At 47.1% G+C, this 15,649-nt stretch overlaps 2 protein-coding genes across 3 annotated transcripts in view; both read left to right on the top strand.

Annotated features, from left to right (window-relative positions):
- Positions 1–15,649, top strand: part of ELAC1 (elaC ribonuclease Z 1) — a 218,386-nt gene that overhangs the window by 87,833 nt on the left and 114,904 nt on the right. The gene's annotated exons all lie outside the window — the stretch shown is intronic.
- The window catches only part of MAPK4 (mitogen-activated protein kinase 4), a 93,720-nt gene that overhangs the window by 25,395 nt on the left and 52,676 nt on the right, over positions 1–15,649 (top strand). The gene's annotated exons all lie outside the window — the stretch shown is intronic.

Genomic DNA, 15,649 nt, shown 5'->3' with positions numbered 1-15,649 from the left:
CGAGACACCGTCTTCCAGAAATATATCCAGATATAGACTCAACTGTTTCTGTAGAGGAACTTTGAAAGTTCCCATTGGTGAGCTGTTTTGGAGCAACGGCTCCAGTTATGTAAAAGTTTACGAGATTACGAAAGACAAAAGAGTTCCTGCTGGCTCAGGGAAAATGTATTTCTGAGACTCTATTGCAATTTAGGTTGAAAGCTCGGTCAGGTTACTGGTGCCAGTTACCTTCTAACATAAGATGGGGGTGGGGGACGGGCATTTTTTCAGCAGCATGGGCGATCTGAATGTGAATTCGCTGCGTTCAGGCTAACTGTACTTTTCCTCTTCTGAGTAGGTTGGCCATTAGAGCAGATAGTCCTATCTCTGGCGCACTCCTCTGTATGAAGGGCTGTCCAGCACAGTACATTTGTAGGGTTGCCATATGTCCTCTTTTTCCAGGACACATCCTCTTTTTCATGGGTAGCGTCATCAAGCAATCCATAAAGGTAAAGGTAAAGGTAAAGGGACCCCTGACCATTAGGTCCAGTCGTGGCTTACTCTGGGGTTGCGGCGCTCATCTCGCTTTATTGGCCGAGGGAGCCGGCGTACAGCTCCCGGGTCATGTGGCCAGCATGACTAAGCCGCTTCTGGCGAACCAGAGCAGTGCACAGAAACACTGTTTACCTTCCCGCCGGAGCGGTACCTATTTATCTACTTGCACTATGACATGCTTTCAAACTGCTAGGTTGGCAGGAGCAGGGACCGAGCAACGGGAGCTCACCCCATCGCGGGGATTCGAACCACTGACCTTCTGATCAGCAAGTCCTAGGCTCTGTGGTTTAACCCACAGCGCCACCCATGTCCCAGGCCAAGCGATCCATAGAAGTCGGCAAATGTGTCCTCTTTTTGCTCTTCAAAACATGGCAACCCTAGATGTGACAAGGGGAACCTTTGGCCCTTTGGGGGTTGCTGAGCTACAACTCCCATCATCCCTGGCCATTGGCCATGTTTGCTGGGGATGATGGGAATTGTAGTTCAGCAATATCTCAAGGCATAGGTGCCAACTCCCTAGGGCCCTTCTCCATGAAGGGACTGTGCATCCACAGATTTCGGGGTCAGGGCCATGCACACTGCATGGCACCCATGGCCCCGGACACCCATGGTTGTGGGGCCAAGCCGGCACTCCTGTCTCAAAGGTCAAAGATTCACACCTGAAGTTCCCTCTCAGTCGCTGGAGCAGTTTGTATTTATTTATTTATTTATTTATTTATTTATTTATTTATTTATTTATTGCATTTTTGGAATTATTGGATCATGCGGAATTGGCAAAGTTAACAGCCAAAATAAGAGAACCTAATTGTTTTGTGGAAGAATGGAAGCCTTTTTTTTGGGGGGGGGGTGGGATTACTTAAATAAACACTATATTCTGAATTTGTGAGCAGGATTCAAACTATGAACAGAAGGAATTTGAGATTTTGTATTGTTGTTATGGTATAAGATACAGAAGACAGGGTGCAGCAAGGGGGAGAAATAAAAAAACACCACGGAAAATGGGGTGGGAAGTTGAGAAAATGAAATAAAAAATATTATATATTGGAGTGTCTATGTCACGCTTTGGAAAATTTAATAAAATATAACTGAAAAAGAAAGAAAGAAAAGAAAACCACTCAGAAAGGCTTGTTGAAAGGGGAGAGTTTTTTATTTTTTAAAAATCCTTTTAAACAAATAAACAAATATACTTTGGCGGCTAAGGAATGGCTAACCTTATGAGTGTTCTTGGGGGCAAGGGACAATTTTGACTCCTGAGCCAATGTCTGATTTGTTGCTATATGTGTCTGTCATTAGTGTCCCTCCCTTCCCACCTGGAGAAGCTGATGAATGGAAAGCCCAGGATGTTCACAGAAACATCACAGACATCTTGGCAACAGTGGGGGCCTCTGGGGAGGGAAGGAAATGCCTTATTTAGGCACCGACTGCCCCAGAAATGTGACTCAGGATTTCCCAGCATGTAACTTTGGTCAAGCTGTTTATGGGTGTAGTTCTCCTGCCCATCACCTCCAGTCTGCAAAGCTAAGGTGACAGGACCTGTCTCACTGGCGCCATCTTGGCAGTTTTCTTATATCATGAAGGGTGTGAAAAACTAGGGCAGTAAAAGACTTTTATGGCACGGTCCTAGCCATTTCTACTCAGAAGCAAGCCCCATTCAGTTTAATTGGATTTTCTTCCAGGTAAATGAGTAGAGGATGACAACTGTAGTCAGCTGTATCCCTTTTTAACAGGGATACAGCTCGGTCCTAATCATGTCTACTCAGAGAAGCAGGTCCTGTTGAATTAAATGAGGGTTGCTTTCAGGCAAGAGCCTTGCATACATGGTGTGACACCTCAGTAAAAGTGTTTCTGAGGTTCCCGAATGAAGTCTGATAATAATACTTAAGGAGAAAATGCATCCTCCTTTGCTAAGGGAAATTAAAATCTCCCAGTCACCATAAAAGTGACATGGATGCCTGTTGCTTTGAGGTGCTTGAGTTAAAAAAAACATGTGCGTGGGACCAAACTGCATTGAAACTGTGCTCCAATGTATTCCATTTTATGTATGCTATATTATATAAATAGTATATGATAGGATTTAGGTCAAAACAACATCTTTGATCAACAATTCATGGGTAATTGGCAAAAGGAACAGAGTATATTTACACTGGGGGGGGGCAGTGGTGAGAGAGAGACAGAAATAACCAATATACTTAACAGAAAACTACTGCTCTACCAGTGGCGTAGCGTGGGTTGTCAGCACCCGGGGCAAGGCAAGTAATTTGCGCCCCCTAACCCGTGGATTTGCGCCCCCTAACCCTAACCCTAACCCCCAGATGTTGCGCCCGGTACGGCCGCCCCCCCCTGCACCCCCCACGCTACGCCACTGTGCTCTACTGCTCTTGAAAACTATCTAGAAGCTGGTTTGGGTAAGGCTGTCATATGTCCAGATTTTCGTGGGAGCAATTCCTGAAAGGCAGTGCTTTGTCCTGGATCTTAGGCAAGTCAATCAAAAAATCATGTTTTGAAGGGGGGAGGAAGCTCAACAACTTTCGGGGGGGGGTCCCTAGTTTTTACTTTTTGAAATATGGCAGCCCTGGTACTGTTACTTCCCTTGGTCTGGAGAATACACTTCTGCTGATGCAACCTAGAATAGCATTACCCTTTTTTCCACTAGTGGGACTGGTTGGTTGAATCTGGCAGTTTTAGGCCCTCCAGATGTTGCTGGACTTCACCTCCCATCATCCTTGACGTCAAACTATGCTGGCTGGAACTGATGGGGTTGGAGTGCAACAACCTCTGGAGGGTCACACTCACCCTACCCCTGCCATAGAAGGGCCCGGGGGGGGGGTCTGACCCTGTATAAGGTAGCTTCCTGTGCCAACACTAAAGCAAAAGAATCAGCTGTTGCTTATTTCCGTTCTGCTTGGCTGTTTGCGCTACTCTTGTTTGTTGCATATTGACATGGCATATTGACTAGCTTAAATGAGTGTTGAAAAACAACCTGCCTCTTGGCAAATCCTGACGCTTTGCCTTGAGCAGAGGTCAGTAGTCGCTTACTCTTCCTGATGATTTGCAAGTGGTGATTTGTAGGTGCAATCGCTTTGAGCTGTAATTGATTGGATTGATTTTGCTGTTGCAGATGCCTGAGAGCCCCCCCCCCCCTGATTCCCAAGCCACTTTCTTGGACCACTCTGCTTTCCATGCAGTAACAGCAAAGCCTATTTTTATGGCCAGGATATCTAAGGCTGCCATAAATAGCCTCTGAGCATCACTCCCTTTTTTCCCTTCTTTTTTTCCTGCTTGAAAGCAAATAGTTCTTGCAGGGCTCCTGTTGATGGATAGGGAGGCTTTTAAGTTAATTAAGGGTGCATCCGTGAGGCTCTTACTTTCTCAATTAGGGGCACTTAAGCAACTCAGATCATTGCTGCTTTTCCTGCTATCTTCCCTGGTGCACGCTTTATTCCCTGCACTGTGGTTGCCTGCATTGGTCCTAAAATGTTAAAGGCAAAGGGACCCCTGACCATTAGGTCCAGTCGCGGACAACTCTGGGGTTGTGGTGCTCATCTCGCTTTATTGGCCGAGGGAGCCGGCGTACAGCTTCCGGGTCATGTGGCCAGCATGACTAAGCTGCTTCTGGCGAACCAGAGCAGCACACAGAAATGCCGTTTACCTTCCCACTGGAGCAGTACCTATTTATCTACTTGGACTTTGACGTGCTTTCAAACTGCTAGGTTGGCAGGAGCAGGGACTGAGCAACGGGAGCTCACCCCATGTGGGGATCCGAACCGCCGACCTTCTGATTGGCAAGTCCTAAGCTCTGTGGCTTAACACACAGCGCCACCCGACTGCTTTATATGGTCAGGGGGAAAGCAGGCAGTCTTGGATTATATGCGAATGCAGAATGCAGGTGGGGATGTGGGATGCATGACTGAGTATTCCCCAGCATTAAAAAGAAGACGAAAAGCCTATTTTCCTCAGCAAAGCTAGCTAGCTTGCCTGCACAGTGATGCTGGCATGCCTGCTTCCTGAGATGCTAGTTTTCAGGAAGGGGGTGGCTGGGAGGAGAAGAATTGTTTTCTTTTCTTTAATGTATCATAGCGTAGGGTTACATTCAACAAGATCATAGCGTGAAGTGCTCCTTAAAGTAAAGGTAAAGGTACCCCTGCCCATACGGGCCAGTCTTGACAGACTCTGGGGTTGTGCGCCCATCTCACTTAAGAGGCCAGGGGCCAGCGCTGTTCGGAGACACTTCCGGGTCACGTGGCCAGCGTGACATCGCTGCTCTGGCCAGAGCCAGAGTCGCACACGGAAACGCCGTTTACCTTCCCGTTGGTAAGCGGTCCCTATTTATCTACTTGCACCCGGAGGTGCTTTCGAACTGCTAGGTTGGCAGGCGCTGGGACCGAGCAGCAGGAGCGCACCCCGCCGCAGGGATTCGAACCGCCGACCTTTCGATCGGCAAGTCCTAGGCGCTGAGGCTTTAACCCACAGCGCCACCTGCTCCTTATTTTATTATTTATTCATTAACAGCATTTATCTGCCACCCCTAGCAGTTTCCCTGCTTACGGTAACATGCAACTGCAAACAAACAAACAAGTCCTAACTGAGCCCATAGAAGGCAATTGCAAGAACTTTCTGACAGTAAGTGCTGTTCGACAGTGGAATGAATGGGTTCCCACGATGGATGGTTGTGGACTCTCTCTCCTTGGAGGTTTTTAAGCAAAAGTTGCATAGCTCTTGGTCATGGATACTTTACAGTGGTACCTCAGGTTACATACGCTTCAGGTTACAGACTCCGCTAACCCAGAAATAGTACCTCGGGTTAAGAACTTTGCTTCAGTTTCAGGTTAAGAACGGACCTCCAGAACGAATTAAGTACTTAACCCGAGGTACCACTGTAGTTCATATTCCTGCGTTGCAGGGGCTTGGACGATGGTTCTCGGGTGTCCCTTCCAAGTCTACGGTTCTGTGATTCTCTGTCTTCCATCCAGGGCATGATCTGTTAAGTTGTGGGTGAACATATCAGGCGACACAGCGATTCTTCAAACAGCTCTTGTTTATTCACAGGCCAGAACAGAACTGAACTGAAGGGTTCAGTCAGCCTGCTTATATAGAGCTCCACTAGAATGCAACAGTAACCATTTTCTTTAACTATCCAATCACTGAACGTCACTTTTGATCCCTTATTTGCATATGTGGACCTGAACTATCTACAGTATCCCCCTGCTGGCCCAGGGTGAGAACTTCAGTACATAACATGATCAAAGTCCAGCCAGACAAAAACAGTCTACACAGATGTGAAACGAGGACAATGACGGGTATGGTTCGGGAGAGCCTATGTGGTTGGGAAGGGTGGGGGGACGTTGCCTGGGCAAAGTCCCAAGGGCCAAGTAGAGAAACCTTCTTTGGCCCTTGCGCTTGAGGTTCCCCACTCCTGTCCTAACACATCCCTTCCCGGTAATATGTGAATCGGTCCCGAGCTTGCTGGATTTCGTTGTCTCTGCTCTGAGCTTCTGCAGGCTGAAGCTTCCCACTCACTTCTTAGACATTGAAAGAGACTCAAGACCTTGCAGCACTGCTGCTGCGCACATCAGCAGATCTTCACAGATTCTCCTTCCCACGCCTGACGGAAATCGATCCAGGGAAGGCTGTTTGCTAACATCACCTTGTCGAGCCCTCGACTGTTGATGTTACGGCTGATTATTCCTCTCTGCCAGGGCTGGATTCAGCATGTGTGTTTTACTCTTCTCCAGAGGAATTGGAGGACTTTCTTTGGAAAAATGCAACCTTTCCCTCCTCTGGGCTGGGCTTCGCCCTTTGAAAGCGCAACCAGCTATATCGCATGCTGCGCCCTTATAAATTGGAGAGAAAATTGTAAACTTCACACTTGTTGTGGTATTCTTAATAATGCCATTTGGTTGCCATAGAAACGTATTTTCCGAGCGTTTTCTGGAGAGCATAGGGGCAGAGGAGGCAATGGGAAGAAGAAGACAGGTTTGGCTTAGGTCAGAGCTGAAGGCACGAACTTGGCACGTCAGTCTACTAAATCATACTCAGAGTAAACCCATTGAAATCAATTGGCAATCTAGTTTTAAGAACATTAAGAAGAGCCCGCTAGATCAGGCCAGTGGACCATCTAGTCTAGCTTCCTGTTCTCAGTGTGGCTGTCTGTGGCAAACCCACCAGCGGGATCCGACCACAAGAGCACACTCTCCTGTGTTTTCCAGCAAGTGGTATTTCTCAGTAGGGCCTTCTTGGTGGTTGTGCCTGCCCTGTGGAACCCCCTCCCATCAGATGTCAAGGAAATAACAACTATCTGACTTTTAGAAGACACCTGAGAGCAGCCCTGTTGAGGGAAGTTTTTAATGTTCAATGTTTTATCGTGTTTTTAATATTCTGTTGGGAGCCGCCCAGAGTGGCTAGGGAAACCCAGCCAGATGGGCGGGGTATAAATTATTATTGTTACAGTTGTACCTCCGCTCATGTATCCCTTCGGTTATGTAAACTTCGAGATAAGTAAGCTGCAAACCCAGAAGTATATTTCCAGGTATTTGCCATGTGTGCATGCCCAGAAGCGTTCTACCGCTGCGCGCATGTCCGCACAAGCAGTCCCTCTAGTTGCAGATACCTCGGGATCCGACCAGAGCTCCGGAACGGATCCCGTCCGCAACCGGAGGTACCACTGTATTATTATTATTATTATTATTATTATTATTATTATTATTTCTGGACCAGAGACCCACTTCTGATTCCCCGGCTGCAACATGGGACCCACTTTTGATTCATACTTAATACAGTAGTACCTCTGGTTACGAACTTAATTCGTTCAGGAGGTCCGTTCTCAACTCAAAACCGTTCTTAATCTGAGGTGCACTTTCGCTAATGGGGCCTTCTGCTGTGCACATGCCTCTGGTGCACAATTTCCTCTCGCATCCCGGGGCAAAGTTCACAACCAGGAGCACCTACTTCTGGGTTAGCGGAGCTCACAACCTGCAGCGTTCACAAGGAGGACGGTTCGTAACCAGAGATATTACTGTAGTGCTAATAATGCACATTATTCATCTTGAAGTGGCAGTTCACAGAGCAGTATGCCCAGTGTTACTTCAGCATTACTACTGAAGGAATACTAGCCCTGCAATGTGGCAAGAGAAAGACATAAGTATTTGGCCAGAAATGTGTAAAGGTAAAGGGACCCCTGGCCATTAGGTCCAGTTGTGACTGACTCTGGGGTTGTGGCGCTCATCTCGCTTTATTGGTCGAGGGAGCCGGGGTACAGCATCCGGGTCATGTGGCCAGAATGACTAAGCCGCTTTTGGCGAACCAGAGCAGCGCACAGAAACACAGTTTACCTTCCTGCTGGTGTGGTACCTATTTATCTACTTGCATTTTGACGTGCTTTTGAACTGCTAGGTTGGCAGGAGCAGGGAGCGAGCAACGGGAGCTCACCCCGTCATGGGGATTCAAACCGCCGACCTTCTGATCGGCAAGTCCTAGGCTCTGTGATTTAACCCACAGCGCCACCCGCGTCCCTATGTGTATCTTATTTTAAAAAAGCTCCTGCCTTTCTCCTGTCATGTTGCAGCACTTGTGGAAATCTGTAAAATGAGCATCTCATCAAAATAATGTCTTCTAGTCCAGATACACATGTAGTGCTCCTTTGGTCTGGTCGGCCTAAGATGGAATCCAGCCTGGTAGCAACAGCTGTGTTATGGATGTCTGATGTGGCCTTGTGCATCCCCATAGGTTGAGGACCTATGCGCTAGACCACAACCTGCCTACAAATTTCCACCATAGAAATGAGTTGTGCGTACACCAAGAATACAAGAGTCAACAATCTCTGGTTTAAATAAGAAATGGAATGAATGAATGAGTCATAATAATGATACACTGCTTTTGTATTTTCCATTAAGGCCTTAATGGATTTCATAAACTCAGTTGCGGGATCAAAATGGAAGGGGAGGGGGAACGAGAGAGTGGGTGGAATTCAGTGTTGTGTTTCAGCTTGCCAGACGGTAGTTATCTCCCGCTTGGACTACTGCAATGTGCTCTACGTGGGGCTACCTTTGAAGGTGACCCGGAAACTGCAATTAATCCAGAATGCGGCAGCTAGACTGGTGACTGGGAGCAGCCACTGGGACCACATAACACCGGTCCTGAGAGATCTGCATTGGCTCCCAGTACGTTTCCGAGCACAATTCAAAGTGTTGGTGCTGACCTTTAAAGCCCTAATGGCCTCGGCCCAGTATACCTGAAGGAGCATCTCCACCCCCATCATTCAGCCCGGACCCTGAGATCCAGCACCGAGGCCTTCCGGCGGTTCCCTTATTGCGTGAAGTGAGGTTATAGGGATCCAGACGGAGGGCCTTCTCGGTAGTGGCACCTGCCCTGTGGAACACCCTCCCTTCAGATGTCAAGGAAATAAGCAGCTATCTTATTTTTAAAAGACATCTGAAGTCAGCCCTGTTTAAGGAAGTTTTTAATATTTAATGCTGTATTGTTTTTAACTCTCGACTGGGAGCCGATCAGAGTGGCTGGGGAAACTCAGCCAGATGGGTGGGGTATAATTAATAAATTATTATTATTATTATATTATTATTATTATTATTATTATTATTATTAATCCCACCGTCCTCCCCACTCTAGTACTGTTCTGGGGCTTCATCAGCCTAATTTCAGGAAGCACACAGGGAGAAGAAAGGAAGGGGAAGCCCTATTGTGCAAACTCAGTTTCTCTGACGGCACCAGGTCCACTGGCAGACCAACTCTGTTTTGCAAAGATGTTTGCAGATGTGACATGAAGGTTAGCAACATCAACCCCGTCTAGTGGAAATCCCTTGTAGACAACTGCAGTGCCTAGAGACAGACAGTCAGATCATGCATTCACAGCAATGACCAGAGGAGGAATGACGGCCGGGAGGAGTGCAGAGAGAAGAAATTCTGTGCTGCATCTGTGACAGTGCAACCAGATGCCTTCAGCTGCCCCAGCTGCAACAAAACATGTCTCTCCCACATCGGTCTCTACAGCCACAACAGGCGCTGTAACCTTCCAGCGGTTTGACTTCACCCCCAAAGGCACACTCCTCCAGTGTGGTGTGGAGCCAGTGTGGTGTAGTGGTTAAGAGCGGTAGACTCGTAATCTGGTGAACCGGGTTCGCGTCTCTGCTCCTCCACATGCAGCTGCTGGGGGACCTTGGGCTAGTCACACTTCTCTGAAGTCTCTCAGCCCCACTCACCTCACAGAGTGTTTGTTGTGGGGGAGGAAGGGAAAGGAGAATGTTAGCCGCTTTGAGACTCCTTCGGGTAGTGATAAAGCGGAATATCAAATCCAAACTCTTCTTCTTCCATTGTCTCCTGAGACAGAAAGATGCCAACAGTTCTCCTGTCAGAGCTCATAGGGTGAATCCTGCCCAGTGTCTTTCTTAGGGAAGGCTTGCTTTGTGTGCAGGAGTCATGAGGTTAAATCAGCACCACTTCCACGAAGGGCTGGGAATGTCCTCAATGTTCCTACTAAAGGATATTGTTTCTAGGAGTTTAAAGATTATGCGTGGGATGGATAATTCTCAGCCTTGCATTAGGGGAATTGAAAGCTGTGCATGGCGTGATGCTTTTAAAAGATTCTGTGAGATCATGGATGTTTGCAGAAATGTTTGTAAATCTGATAAAGAACATTTTCCCGGCAAAGCAGATGCCGTTCCTGCCGAGGGCTGCTCTTTACCAATCTAATTTGTGCCGCACACTCTCTGCATAGGCGGGTGCGATATACACAAGCCAATATCTGTGCCAAACCCTCAATGATAGAACAAGTCTGGGTGGGGAAACCCAACAGAATTATTTCAAGGAAAGCTTTGAAGACCAGTTCTCTTGTATCCCACATCCAAGGCAGGGATGTGGACCTCCAGATGTTGATAGACTACAAGTCCCATGGACCCTGGACCATTGGCCTTATGCTGGCTGAAGTCTAGTAACATCTGGAGGGTGATGGGTTTTCAAGCTCTGCTGTAAGGCACTGAAGGCAGCTTATAACACCACACATTCAAAGCACGTTTAAAGCACATTCTCCACTCCCCAGAAAAAAATCCATGGGCTTTCTTTAGATTTGAAGGGTTGTATTCAACTAACTCCCCCCCCCCCATTTTTTAATTCATTTTATAACACAAATAAAGAACACAAACAGAAAAACAAACAAATTCTTGCCATATCTTTATTTTGTATTAAACTAACTTGTACTCAGAGTAGACCTGTTAAAATAAATGGTAGCAACTACGTAGTTAGGTCCATTAATTCTGGTGTGTCTGCTCTGAGTAAAAGTTAGCTGAATGCAACCCAAAGTAATTGACATTCTCAGCCTTAGCAAAACAGAATCTCTTCCTAGAACCCTTTTCCTGCAAAGCCATCAGCCGTGACCTCATTAGCAGCCCTGCCTCTGTTTCCTCTTTGTCTGCTTGGCAAAGGTGCCTCAGGCCCAGCCTGTCTAAAGTAAGTAAGTAAGTAAGTAAAATTAAAGTAAGTAAAATTAAAGTAAGTAAAATAAGTAAGTAAAATAAAGTAAGTAAGTAAGTAAGTAAGTAAGTAAAATAAAGTAAGTAAGTAAGTAAAATAAAGTAAGTAAGTAAGTAAAATAAAGTAAGTAGGTAAGTAAAATAAAGTAAGTAAGTAAAATAAATAAATATCTGCATGATGTAATGGTTTGGCTTCCCTGACAAAGCCTGCAGGCTTGCAGCCAAGAGTCAGGCTGAAGCGCCGTGCTTTGGGATGATTTACTGCTGAACCTTGAATTCAGTGGAAGCTCTGCCCGGTTATTATGCCCGCAGTGTATTAGGCCAGACACGCTTTCAAGGGGGGAAAGCCCAGGATGGACAGCTCGTAATGCAGAGCCCATTAGCCAAGTGTGACAGGGCCTTTGGCTAGAGTGTTTAGGGATTTGGCAATCTCACAAGGCGCAAGGACAGGAGATTTAAAAGGCAGCTGAACCTTCGTCACTTCGACCTGCTTGCAGTCAAATGATGGCCGCAGCTATAAATCTTCTCTGTAGCTGAAGAACTGGCCAGAGAGGTGGAAATGCTGGAAAGGAGATACATGACTGGGTTCCCCTTGAGGAGATGGACTGTTGCCTCTATGAAACACTTTCCATCAGTTTCTGTCATTGTCAACAAGTGGTTGTTTTTTGCATCCATTTGTCTCAAGAGATAATGGAGTGCGCCTCTGGGGGTGAAGTCAAACTGCTGCGTTAGCAACACCAAAGTGACCTTCCTGGGGTGCAAGCTTGGGCAGTGTGTCTGGAGGTTCTGGGCTGCCCAGATGACAGAACCCCCTTCTCAGCCTCACTGATGTGGTTCAAAGGAAAGCAGAGCAATATGTCTGGCACCAGCTTGGCTGCAGGAGTTGCTGGAAGGAGCCATACAAGGCGCCACCCAACTGTCTTAGGGACTTCACTCCAGATTTACTCCTTAGACTTTTCTCCCAGTACATTTCCGAGCACAATTCAAAGTGTTGGTGCTGACCTTTAAAGCCCTAAATGGCCTCGGTACAGTATACCTGAAGGAGCGTCTCCACCCCTATTGTTCTGCCCGGACACTGAGATCCAGCGCCGAGGGCCTTCTGGCGGTTCCCTCACTGCAAGATGCCAAGTTACATGGAACCAGGCAGAGGACCTTCTCAATAGTGGCACCCACCCTGTGGAACGCCCTCCCGCCAGATGTCAAAGAGAAAAATAACTACCAGACTTTTAGAAGATACCTGAAGGCAGCCCTGTTTAGGGAAGCTTTTAATGTTTAATAGGTTATTGTATTTTAATATGCTGTCAGAAGCTGTCCAGAGTGGCTGGGGAAACCCAGCCAGATGGGCGGGGTATAAATAATAAATTATTATTATTATTATTCCTCTGAAGATCCTGTAAGTGTGAGCTAATTAAGTGTCCCTGGTGAAAACAATCCAATTCCTCAAGGGACTGAATCCAAAAGCCAGCCACAAGCCATTGACTATGCTCCCTGAGAGTCTCATGTCCAGCCTCTGACTTATTGTTTGGCCTTGGGGAAGTGATAAATGGCATGGAGTTCTAACTCCCCAAAGGCTTCTACACTTAGAAGTGTGCTGAGTTCCAACAGTTAATTCCAGCGCTTCCCTAGCACCAGACATCCAGCTGGTGGCTGGGCACTTGCGAAGTGTTGTGCAAAGCAGGGAAAACTTGTCCAAAATGGTCTCGTGGGTCAAATGGGGAGGAGGTCTGGTGGGCCATAAATGGCCTGAGGGATGGAGGTTCCCTACTGTTGGTGTAATAACCCTGGTCTACTTTGCACCTTGTTGCCTTGCATATCTGCAGCATTGGTGATATCTAATGAGAAGTGGGACCATAGCTGTCAACTTTTTCCTTTTTTAAAGGGAACTTCCCTTATTCCGAATAGGAGTCCTCGCAAGAAAAGGGAAAAGTTGACAGCTATGAGTGGGACATCATATATCTTCACCAACCTGCATGACTTCATGATGTGGGTCGGTGTAAGGTATGGATGGGAGAGCTGTTTCAGCCTGAGCATGCATGTGGGTGTGGAAAGGGCCTGAGGCGAAAAGTAAGGTAAAGGTAAAGGGACCCCTGACCATTAGGTCCAGTCGTGACCGACTCTGGGGTTGAGGCGCTCATCTCACTTTATTGGCCGAGGGAGCCAGCATACAGCTCCCAGGTCATGTGGCCAGCATGACTAAGCCGCTTCTGGCGAACCAGAGCAGTGCACGGAAATGCCGTTTACCTTCCCACTGGAGCGGTACCTATTTATCTACTTGCACTTTGACGTGCTTTCGAACTGCTAGGTTGGCAGAAGCAGGGACTGAGCGACGGGAGCTCACCCCGTTGTGGGGATTCGAACCACCAACCTTCTGATCAGCAAGTCCTAGGCTCTGTGGTCACCAGTGTCCCTGAGGCGAAAAGTAGGCACAGCCAAAAATGTAAATATTACCTATGTGACATAGGCTGGCTTCTGCATTCACCCATCCATCTTTGCTCTACATCCAGCCAAGCAAAAAGCATTATCAGAGCTCAAGGGCTGGATCTACTTTGATCTGTACAAACTTTATTAACTCAGCTTCCCATTGTTGAAGGCTCACAGCTCAACATGCCCTCTGGTGTCACATTTTGATAACACATTTTTAATGTTATATGCGACCCGTGTAGATCTGTCGCTTTCGAGGAAGCTGGTAAAATGTGGCTTGAACGAGGTAACTGGTTGACTGACCGACCCCGTTGAGAACTCATTAATGGTTCCTTGTCACCTTGGGGAAAGTGACATGTGGGGTACTGCAGTGTTCTGTCCTGGGCCCGTTATTGTTCAATGTCTTTATAAACGACTTGGATGAAGAAATTGAGGGGATGCTCATCAAATTTGCCTGGGAGGGAGACGAAGCCAAGCCTTATGAGGAATGGTTGAAGGAGCTGGATATGTTTAGCCTAGAAAAGCGGAAACAGAGAAGAGATATAGCTCTCTTCAAAAATCTCAAGGGCTGTCCCATGGAAGATGGAGCAAGCTTGTTTTCTCCTGCTCTGGAGGGCAGAATGGAACAGTCTGCCTCAAGAGATTGTGGACTCTCCTTCTTTGGAGGTTTAGAATCAGAGGTTAGATGGTCATCTGTCATGGATGCTTTAGTTGAGATTCCTTCCTACTCTACAATTGTATGGTTCTATGATTCTGTGATCCTGGCAGCCAGAAGCACTCAAGGGGCGTGTGAAGCAGGACCAGCAGGGGACGCTCATGGGTAGGCAGTGTGCCCTGAAAAGAGTCTCAAGGGCCAGATGGAAAGCCTTGGTGGGCCACATGCAGCACCTTGGCCTGACCTTCACCACGCCTGGTGCAAGGGCTTGTGTGGCACCTAAAAACTGGTGACAGTGCTCAGCACGCGTCTCTCTTACAGTTCTGCTTGGGCCTGCTGAAATAGCTGTTGCATTTTTCACCCCCCTAGTTGGCCTCTGTTCATTTGGCACAGGAATGGGTTGCTAAACATAGCCTGCGATCAGTCAGCGCTGCAGAAATGCAGAGATCATTATCAGAGGCAGACTTCTAGTTGCATTCGCTTGAGGAGTACACACCAGAGCGACCTGGCGGTGCCGAGCTTTGGGAAAGCACTTCAAGATGCGGGCGTTTGAATCGATATGTTTTGTAATTCAGCTCCTGTTCCAGTTCAGCTATGGTAAAAAAACACACCAAAAAACCCAAGGCTTTGCTTCCGTTCCACTTCATGTCGCCTGCATTTTTGCTTCAACTTTTTCTCATAACAAGATTCTGTTATGAAACTGGACTGGGCTGGGATGCCCTGAAGTCAGGTTTTATCAGCCTGCTGTTCTGCAAGGATATATATATATATATATATATATATATATATATATATATGGTAGATTTGGGACTTAGCCATGCCTATCTCCAACACAGGATTGAAGCCTTAATGAGAGAGGTGGCATTTCATGGTTCGTTTTGATAAATCCTGGCCTGGCACTCTGGGGAGAAGGAAGAATTGTTGTTGGCACAGGGTGCCAAAATGGAGTCTAGGTGGCTGACATTTTTAGAGCAAAACTTTGGGGTGATTAATTTCCCACCAAAATCTGCAAGAAATGCCTCTCAGTTTCTAATTTGGTGTAATTAAAAAACAAAAAAACATCTTCGTACAACCTGAACAAACAGGGAACACCAGACCCTCCTAAAGGTAAAGGTAAAAGGGCCGCTGACCATTAGGTCCAGTCGTGGCTGACTCTGGGGTTGCGGCACTCATCTCGTTTATTGGCTTCTGGGTCATATGGCCAGCATGACTAATCCATTTGTGGCGAACCAGAGCAGCACACGGAAACACTGTTTACCTTCCCGCCAGAGCAGCACCTATTTATCTACTTGCACTTTGATGTGCTTTCGAACTGCTAGGTTGGCAGGAGCAGGGACCGAGCAATGGGAGCTCACCCCGTCACAGGGATTTGAACTGCCGACCTTCTGATCGGCAAGCCCTAGGCTCTGTGGTTTAACCCACAGCGCCACCCACATCCCTCCTAAATATACCTAAATCTTAAAGTTTTACAGACAGCTTTGCAAAATAGCCAGAGACTTTCAAATGTATCTTACCATTACAGCCCCTTTGAGTTTTATGGTGCTGATAGGGAGGGAAAGTG

Source organism: Podarcis cretensis (genome assembly GCF_951804945.1).
Source record: "Podarcis cretensis genome assembly, chromosome: 11".
Classification (NCBI taxonomy): Eukaryota; Metazoa; Chordata; class Lepidosauria; order Squamata; family Lacertidae; genus Podarcis; species Podarcis cretensis.
The sequence above is the reverse complement of the archived record's forward strand: the minus strand, read 5'-3'. Positions and strand labels throughout refer to the sequence as shown.